Source organism: Triturus cristatus, chromosome 8 (genome assembly GCF_964204655.1).
Source record: "Triturus cristatus chromosome 8, aTriCri1.1, whole genome shotgun sequence".
Lineage (NCBI taxonomy): Eukaryota > Metazoa > Chordata > Amphibia > Caudata > Salamandridae > Triturus > Triturus cristatus.
This window is the reverse complement of record NC_140591.1, coordinates 1,615,110,792-1,615,119,202: the sequence shown is the minus strand read 5'-3', so window position 1 is coordinate 1,615,119,202 and position 8,411 is coordinate 1,615,110,792. Positions and strand designations below refer to the sequence as shown.

Here is an 8,411-nt window from a genome sequence, read left to right as displayed (position 1 = left end):
CGGCGACAGACACCAGGGCGGAGACGGCCTGGCCGCGGAAGGCGCGGGGTGTCCTAGGAGCATGGGATGGATAGATGAGGAGCGGCCTCGGCGCGGATGAGCCGTGAGGGAAGGGTAGGAAGGAGGCGAGGGGGCCCTGACCGCGCCTGCAGCAGGCTGCGGAGGAGGCTCGTCACTGTGAGGAGGGCGGGCCTGAAGGGGCGTCCAGGCAGCGGGGCCGGCCTGTGAGGAAGGAGGCGGAGCTGAGGGGGGCCCGGCCTGTGAGGAAGCAAGGCCTAGGAGGAGGGTCCACGCACCGAGGGCCCAACCTGTGAGGGGAGGAGCGGGATCCGGGGTGAGGCGGCTCTTCCCTGGGAGGAGGGCTCGGCCTGTGAGGGCGGACCCGGAGGAGGGTCCAGACACGGACGGCACGCTGCGAGGAGGCGGCCCCTCTCCCGGAGGAGGGCGGGCCCAGGCTCGGCTCGGAGGGCCGCCCCTCACCCCGCGTCAGCCCTCAGCTGCTCTCTCCACAATGGCAGGCAGGGCGGGCCGGGCTGTGCTGCGGCAGCCGCGGGGAGACGGAACTGGACCCCCCTGAGACCGGTGCACCCCTGACGCGGGACCCACGAGCCCCCTGTGAGTACCAGCCCCGGGTGTGAGGGACGGGAGGGCAGGAGGGAGCCCCCCCCTGGGTGCGGCAGTGCGCGCCCCACCCCTGCCATAGACCTGCACCCCCTGGGCAGGTGGGATCCAGGCCTGGTGCTGACCGCCCCTCCATGAAGTCCCCATGCCTTCCCCTCTCTGTCTGGGGCGCTGTGATTCCCCGCCTCAAGGCGCCCTGGAGGAGAGGAGGGACCAGCAGGTGTCTGGGCCGGCGAGGGATGCCATCGGGAGGCGTCAGGGCCATCAGCATTTGGAATCATGGGGTGTCAGGGCTGGGCATAGTGGGGTGTCAAGACTGAGGGTGTTAGGGCACAGAGGGCTGTCAAGATTGGGCACAGTGCGGTGTCAAGGTTGGGCACAGAGGGGTGTCAGGACAGGGGCAGAGGGATGACAAGGCTAGGCACAGAGGGGTGTCGGGGCTGGGCTAGGAGGGGTGTCAATGCTAGGCACAGAGGGGTGTCACGACTGGACATAATGGGGTGTCACGACTGGACATAATGGGGTGTCACGACTGGACATAATGGGTTGTCAAGGCTGGGCACAGAGGGGTGTCAAGGCTGGGCACAGAGGGGTGTCAAGGCTGGGCATAGTGGGTGTTTGGGCAGGGCACAGAGGGGTGTCAAGGTTGGGCACAGTGCGGTGTCAAGCCTGAGCTTCGAGGTGTGCCAGGTATCGAGGGGTGTCAGACACCGAAGATGGTCAGGGCCGGGTCATCGTGGCTTCCGACCACGTCCTCGTGGGGTGTCTGGGCGAGACATCTTGCGGGGGCTGTCAGTGTAAGCCGTTGAGGGGTTGCAGAACCAGTATCCAGGCCCGGAGGGGTCCCAGGGCCAGCCTCCAAAAAGGACTGCTAGGGATGGGCAACGCGGAGAGCCAGGGGAGGTCGGTGTATTAAAGGGGAAATCACGGCCTAAGGGGTGTTATGTTATGGGTACCAGGGCCAGCGACGAGGGTGTAATGGGTACCAGGACCAGCGACGAGGGTGTTATGGGTACCAGGACATAGCTTCTAAAGGTCCTCGGTGGGTTTCGAGGGGGTCAGGGAGTGTCCTGTCCGGACATCGGGGTGAGAAGTGACTCCATGGTAAAGTTTCACACGGAGCGCCAGGGCCTGACAGCGAGAAGGTAATGGATAAGGCAGGAAATACGAGTAATGGGCGTCAGGTTTAAAGACAGGACAGATCCATGCACCGTATTTAGTGCCACATAAAAGCCACATCAAATAGACCGCGATGAACACACCGAATAATATCTTAGCTGATGGTTAGACTGTAACACCGCCTCACTTTGTAGACCCAGGTGGCATAAGGAGAGGGCACTGGGGTCTGGCCTCGAAAGGGTCATGTGCGTATATTGCGTAATAAAAGCGTTACAGGCGTTGCATTTGTATAGGAATGCCAGATATCTACTGCGTTGAGGGATGCCAAGGCCGAGCGTCAGAGGAGGGGTACAAGGGCAGTAAAGTCAGTACGATTCTAGGCATCAAATAATTAAAGGGGCGATAACGGGGGTGTTAAATGGGGGCAGGGGCTTAACACAGGCCCCTGCAGTGCAGGGGACCCCAACCCTTCAGAGGGGGCCCTATTCATCAAAAGACCAATTAATATATATTCGGTGTAGGATACACAGAGCCCCCTCATCCCATTCTGCACGGGGGAGGAGTCACAAAGCCATAAAAAGGATTTCTGTGGCTAGACTGTGGGTGAATGGGGGCCATGCCCATGACATCGAGGGGGTAAAGAAGTGACATAACCACACATCAAGGATGTAAAGGGGAGCCACACGTCAAAAGCAGTTCCATGGCTTAAGGGGTGTTGTGTGCCAGGTCTGGGTATCGGGCGACGGACCTGTGAGATGGTGAAAAGAATCCAATAGAGCTGTTAGAGCGTGTCAGGCGAAGGGTATGGCAGGGTAAACTGTTCACATCAATCGAAGAGTGCCAAGGCAGGCTGCTGAGATAGTGAAAGTGGTACCAGGGCAGGGCATCGAAGGGGGCTGTTGGTTTAAAGGTTCTTCCGGTAATGGACCTTGCCAGTGCTGGATGTGGGAGGGAGTGAGGTCATGACCGAATGAAGCGATGCTTTCTGCCCCGCTGAGGCTGCACTGCAGGTGCTTGCACCCGAACGACCGACCGGGTGCAGTGGCACTCTCTGGCGAAGCACTGCCATTGGATTGAGGGGCAATGTGAAGCTGTTTTTAGAAAGGTCAGGTCATTGAAGGTGGTGGGTGAATCGAATGCCATGGACCCGGTGGACTGCCAGCAGGTACCAGTTCCTGGCGCTAAAGAAAGTCCCACAGTTTCAGGTTTTGGTTTCGAGGGTCTCAGCAGGGCTGGTTCCCAGAAGGAGTGAAAGGTTAGAAAGGGTGGAAGGATGGCAGCTCGGAGCACTGGAAGGCGTGGATGCTCAGGGGGCATTGCCTGGCATAGGAGGACTTGACAGTGTAAATTCATGCTGTCAGCAGCCGCCGCCGCTGCGACGCGCCAGTCCCTGGTGTCGAGGAGCACACAGTGAAGCTTCCTTTTACGTTGTTTTTAGAGCAGATGATGGTGCATGGCAACGCAGGTGTGACTGGTGGAAGCAGCGTCTGGCAGCATCAGTGCTACAGAGAAGCGTGCTCTTTGTAGGGTATGGTGCCTCTGCGGTACAGGAGCCAGGACAGGTGGCCGATTCCGACCGGCGCGGCAGTGCACGTGTCAGCCCTGAAGTGGGTGGCATGGGCAGTCTGGCCTTAGCAGCTGCAGCATTACAGGTGTCCGCGATGGAGGGCAGAGGGAGAGTGCTGTGCCCTGTGCAGCCGCTGCAGCAATGTGTTCACCAGAGTGTGGAGCAGCTGCTGCAGTGCAAGTGCTGCTCCGATAAGGGGGGGGGGGGGGGGGGGCAGAGAAGAGTCTGGTCATTGCAGCCATATTAAGGCACGTGCCATTCCTGCCGGAGGCCATGGAGTGCGGGATGACCTTTACCACCGCCGCAGTACAAGTTGCAGCATTAAAGGGCTGACGAAGTGTAGTGTGGCCCGTCAGCCGGTGCAGTACATGTGCCAGCACCAGACGGGGTGTCAGGGTGTAGAGTGGCCCGTCAGCCGCTGCAGTACACGTGCCAGCACCAGAGAGGGTGTAGTGTGGCCCGTCAGCCGCTGCAGTACACGTGCCAGCACCAGAGAGGGTGTAGTGTGGTCCATCAGCCGCTGCGGTACACGTGCCAGCACCAGACGGGGTGTCGGGGTGTAGTGTGGCCCGTTAGCCGCTGCAGTACACGTGCCAGCACCAGACGGGGTGTCAGGGTGTAGTGTGGCCCGTCAGCCGCTGCAGTACACGTGCCAGCCCCCAGACAGGGTGGCAGGGTGTAGTGTGGCCCTTCAGCCGCTGCAGTACACGTGCCAGCACCAGACGGAAGCTTGTTTCCTTCCCAGTATAAGAATTGGCTTGGTAGTTTGGTTTGCCCTGTTCCCATCATGCACTGGGACAGGTACAGACTAATTTGCATGTAGCCAGGTTCTGAGCTGGGATGGTGCAGTGAGCTAAAAAACGGTGATGGATTAAAACCATGATCTCTTGACTTGGTAAGAGTATTCTGCATCATTCAGAAACTCTGTCCATCACCACCCCCTTTTTCCCAAATCGATTTTATCCACACTCAGTGTGGGAGGGTATGCTCAGACGTGAGTCCCTTGCTCATTGCACCATCAGGATTCAGGCAAGCCGGGCCGACGAAGGCTGTGATGCCAGAAACCGGTCCCCGGAAGCTTGTTTCCTTCCCAGTATAAGAATTGGCTTGGTAGTTTGGTTTGCCCTGTTCCCATCATGCACTGGGACAGGTACAGACTAATTTGCATGTAGCCAGGTTCTGAGCTGGGATGGTGCAGTGAGCTAAAAAACGGTGATGGATTAAAACCATGATCTCTTGACTTGGTAAGAGTATTCTGCATCATTCAGAAACTCTGTCCATCACCACCCCCTTTTTCCCAAATCGATTTTATCCACACTCAGTGTGGGAGGGTATGCTCAGACGTGAGTCCCTTGCTCATTGCACCATCAGGATTCAGGCAAGCCGGGCCGACGAAGGCTGTGATGCCAGAAACCGGTCCCCGGAAGCTTGTTTCCTTCCCAGTATAAGAATTGGCTTGGTAGTTTGGTTTGCCCTGTTCCCATCATGCACTGGGACAGGTACAGACTAATTTGCATGTAGCCAGGTTCTGAGCTGGGATGGTGCAGTGAGCTAAAAAACGGTGATGGATTAAAACCATGATCTCTCGACTTGGTAAGAGTATTCTGCATCATTCAGAAACTCTGTCCATCACCACCCCCTTTTTCCCAAATCGATTTTATCCACACTCAGTGTGGGAGGGTATGCTCAGACGTGAGTCCCTTGCTCATTGCACCATCAGGATTCAGGCAAGCCGGGCCGACGAAGGCTGTGATGCCAGAAACCGGTCCCCGGAAGCTTGTTTCCTTCCCAGTATAAGAATTGGCTTGGTAGTTTGGTTTGCCCTGTTCCCATCATGCACTGGGACAGGTACAGACTAATTTGCATGTAGCCAGGTTCTGAGCTGGGATGGTGCAGTGAGCTAAAAAACGGTGATGGATTAAAACCATGATCTCTTGACTTGGTAAGAGTATTCTGCATCATTCAGAAACTCTGTCCATCACCACCCCCTTTTTCCCAAATCGATTTTATCCACACTCAGGGTGGGAGGGTATGCTCAGACGTGAGTCCCTTGCTCATTGCACCATCAGGATTCAGGCAAGCCGGGCCGACGAAGGCTGTGATGCCAGAAACCGGTCCCCGGAAGCTTGTTTCCTTCCCAGTATAAGAATTGGCTTGGTAGTTTGGTTTGCCCTGTTCCCATCATGCACTGGGACAGGTACAGACTAATTTGCATGTAGCCAGGTTCTGAGCTGGGATGGTGCAGTGAGCTAAAAAAGGGGTGATGGATTAAAACCATGATCTCTTGACTTGGTAAGAGTATTCTGCATCATTCAGAAACTCTGTCCATCACCACCCCCTTTTTCCCAAATCGATTTTATCCACACTCAGTGTGGGAGGGTATGCTCAGACGTGAGTCCCTTGCTCATTGCACCATCAGGATTCAGGCAAGCCGGGCCGACGAAGGCTGTGATGCCAGAAACCGGTCCCCGGAAGCTTGTTTCCTTCCCAGTATAAGAATTGGCTTGGTAGTTTGGTTTGCCCTGTTCCCATCATGCACTGGGACAGGTACAGACTAATTTGCATGTAGCCAGGTTCTGAGCTGGGATGGTGCAGTGAGCTAAAAAACGGTGATGGATTAAAACCATGATCTCTTGACTTGGTAAGAGTATTCTGCATCATTCAGAAACTCTGTCCATCACCACCCCCTTTTTCCCAAATCGATTTTATCCACACTCAGTGTGGGAGGGTATGCTCAGACGTGAGTCCCTTGCTCATTGCACCATCAGGATTCAGGCAAGCCGGGCCGACGAAGGCTGTGATGCCAGAAACCGGTCCCCGGAAGCTTGTTTCCTTCCCAGTATAAGAATTGGCTTGGTAGTTTGGTTTGCCCTGTTCCCATCATGCACTGGGACAGGTACAGACTAATTTGCATGTAGCCAGGTTCTGAGCTGGGATGGTGCAGTGAGCTAAAAAACGGTGATGGATTAAAACCATGATCTCTTGACTTGGTAAGAGTATTCTGCATCATTCAGAAACTCTGTCCATCACCACCCCCTTTTTCCCAAATCGCTGCAGTACACGTGCCAGCCCCCAGACAGGGTGGCAGGGTGTAGTGTGGCCCTTCAGCCGCTGCAGTACACGTGCCAGCACCAGACGGGGTGTCGGGGTGTAGTGTGGCCCTTTAGCCGCTGCAGTACACGTGCCAGCACCAGACTGGGTGTAGTGAGGCCCTTCAGCCGCTGCAGTACACGTGCCAACACCAGACGGGGTGTCAGGGTGTAGTGTGGTCCGTCAGCCGCTGCAGTACACGTGCCAGCACCAGACGGGGTGTCGGGGTGTAGTGTGGCCCTTTAGCCGCTGCAGTACACGTGCCAGCACCAGACGGGGTGTAGTGAGGCCCTTCAGCCGCTGCAGTACACGTGCCAGCACCAGACGGGGTGTCAGGGTGTAGTGTGGCCCGTCAGCCGCTGCAGTACACGTGCCAGCACCAGACGGGGTGTCAGGGTGTAGTGTGGCCCGTCAGCCGCTGCAGTACACGTGCCAGCACCAGTCGGGGTGTAGTGTGGCCTGTCAGCCGCTGCAGTACATGTGCCAGCATCTGAGGGGGTGGCATGGAGTAGTGCGGTCCTTCAGCTGCAGCAGTACACGTGCCAGCCCCCAGACAGGGTGGCAGGGTGTAGTGTGGCCCGTCAGCCGCTGCAGTACACGTGCCAGCACCAGACGGGGTGTCAGGGTGTAGTGTGGCCCGTCAGCCGCTGCAGTACACGTGCCAGCACCAGACGGGGTGTCGGGGTGTAGTGTGGCCTGTCAGCCGCTGCAGTACACGTGCCAGCATCTGAGGGGGTGTCAGGGTGTAGTGCGGTCCTTCAGCTGCAGCAGTACACGTGCCAGCCCCCAGACAGGGTGGCAGGGTGTAGTGAGGCCCTTCAGCCGCTGCAGTACACGTGCCAGCACCAGACGGGGTGTCAGGGTGTAGTGTGGTCCGTCAGCCGCTGCAGTACACGTGCCAGCACCAGACGGGGTGTCGGGGTGTAGTGTGGCCCTTTAGCCGCTGCAGTACACGTGCCAGCACCAGACTGGGTGTAGTGAGGCCCTTCAGCCGCTGCAGTACACGTGCCAGCACCAGAGTAGTGTCTTTGGTACAACTAATTAAGCGCATATGATCTTGTTAAATATGCAGGTATCCACATTTGTTCTTTACCCTTTGTTTTCCTGTCTAGATATCTGTTCTGTTCTAACCAAGTAATTTTTGAAAAACGAAATGTCAATGTCAATAAGACATGCTTCTACCCTGAATCTTAAGGTATATCTCTGACATGATAAATGTGCTATACATTCCTGCATGACCCCTTTTTGAAGCATGAAGAATATCGAGGAAATATAATGTTTATGGGTAGAATTTAGCAACCCTGTCGTAGACAAAAGCATGTACTAATACAACTTGACTCTAAAACCATACTAACAAACATCAAGCTGTCACGAAGGTTGCCTTCCTTCTGAAACCCGCCTTTGGCTTCACATGCAGACTACAGCACAAACAAAAAACATAACTTATTTTTTGGCGCCCTTACTGTTTTTTATCTGAGTAAACCAATTCCTTCTCTATTACTTTCTATCCATCACTGTGAGTAATTTCCTCTTCTTCACATCCTTTTTTGAGCACTTATATAGTGTCACTGCCCTTTGAATATTACGTCTATTTTGGCTCACATACCACTGGGTGTATTTGGGTACACACCAAGATCTTGAGATAAATCTGTCTAACATTACCTTATTAATATTCTTTCCAGCCTTGAAAAAGCCCTGGCCAAATTTGGCCACTGGGTGAAACACGTGTCGGCTGTTTTTGCTTTAATGTGAAGAAAAAAACAAAATAACAACAAGAAAAAATACAATTTGAGTGTTGGAATCTTTGAATAAGAACCTCTGTGTTTAAACAAATAAAACTGAATTTTGTACTCAATTAAGTACTCTGACCATTTTTACTTTTAACTATCTGAGGAGGAGCTCTTTGACTCATAACCTTACGCGTGTCAGGGAGTAGTGTGACCCGTCAGCCGCTGCGGTACACGTGCCAGCACCAGACGGGGTGTCAGGGAGTAGTGTGACCCGTCAGCCGCTG

At 55.2% G+C, this 8,411-nt stretch overlaps 1 protein-coding gene across 2 annotated transcripts in view; it reads left to right on the top strand.

The window, feature by feature from the left end:
- Positions 1 to 412: 412 nt before the first annotated feature.
- Positions 413 to 8,411, top strand: part of TRIM3 (tripartite motif containing 3) — a 306,160-nt gene continuing 298,161 nt past the window's right edge. The window contains exon 1 of one of the 2 annotated variants that reach the window (XM_085623533.1): positions 413 to 615. The gene's annotated coding sequence lies outside the window, so the exon portion shown is untranslated. The remainder of the gene's footprint in view (positions 616 to 8,411) is intronic. The other variant, XM_085623532.1, reaches the window with a different exon arrangement.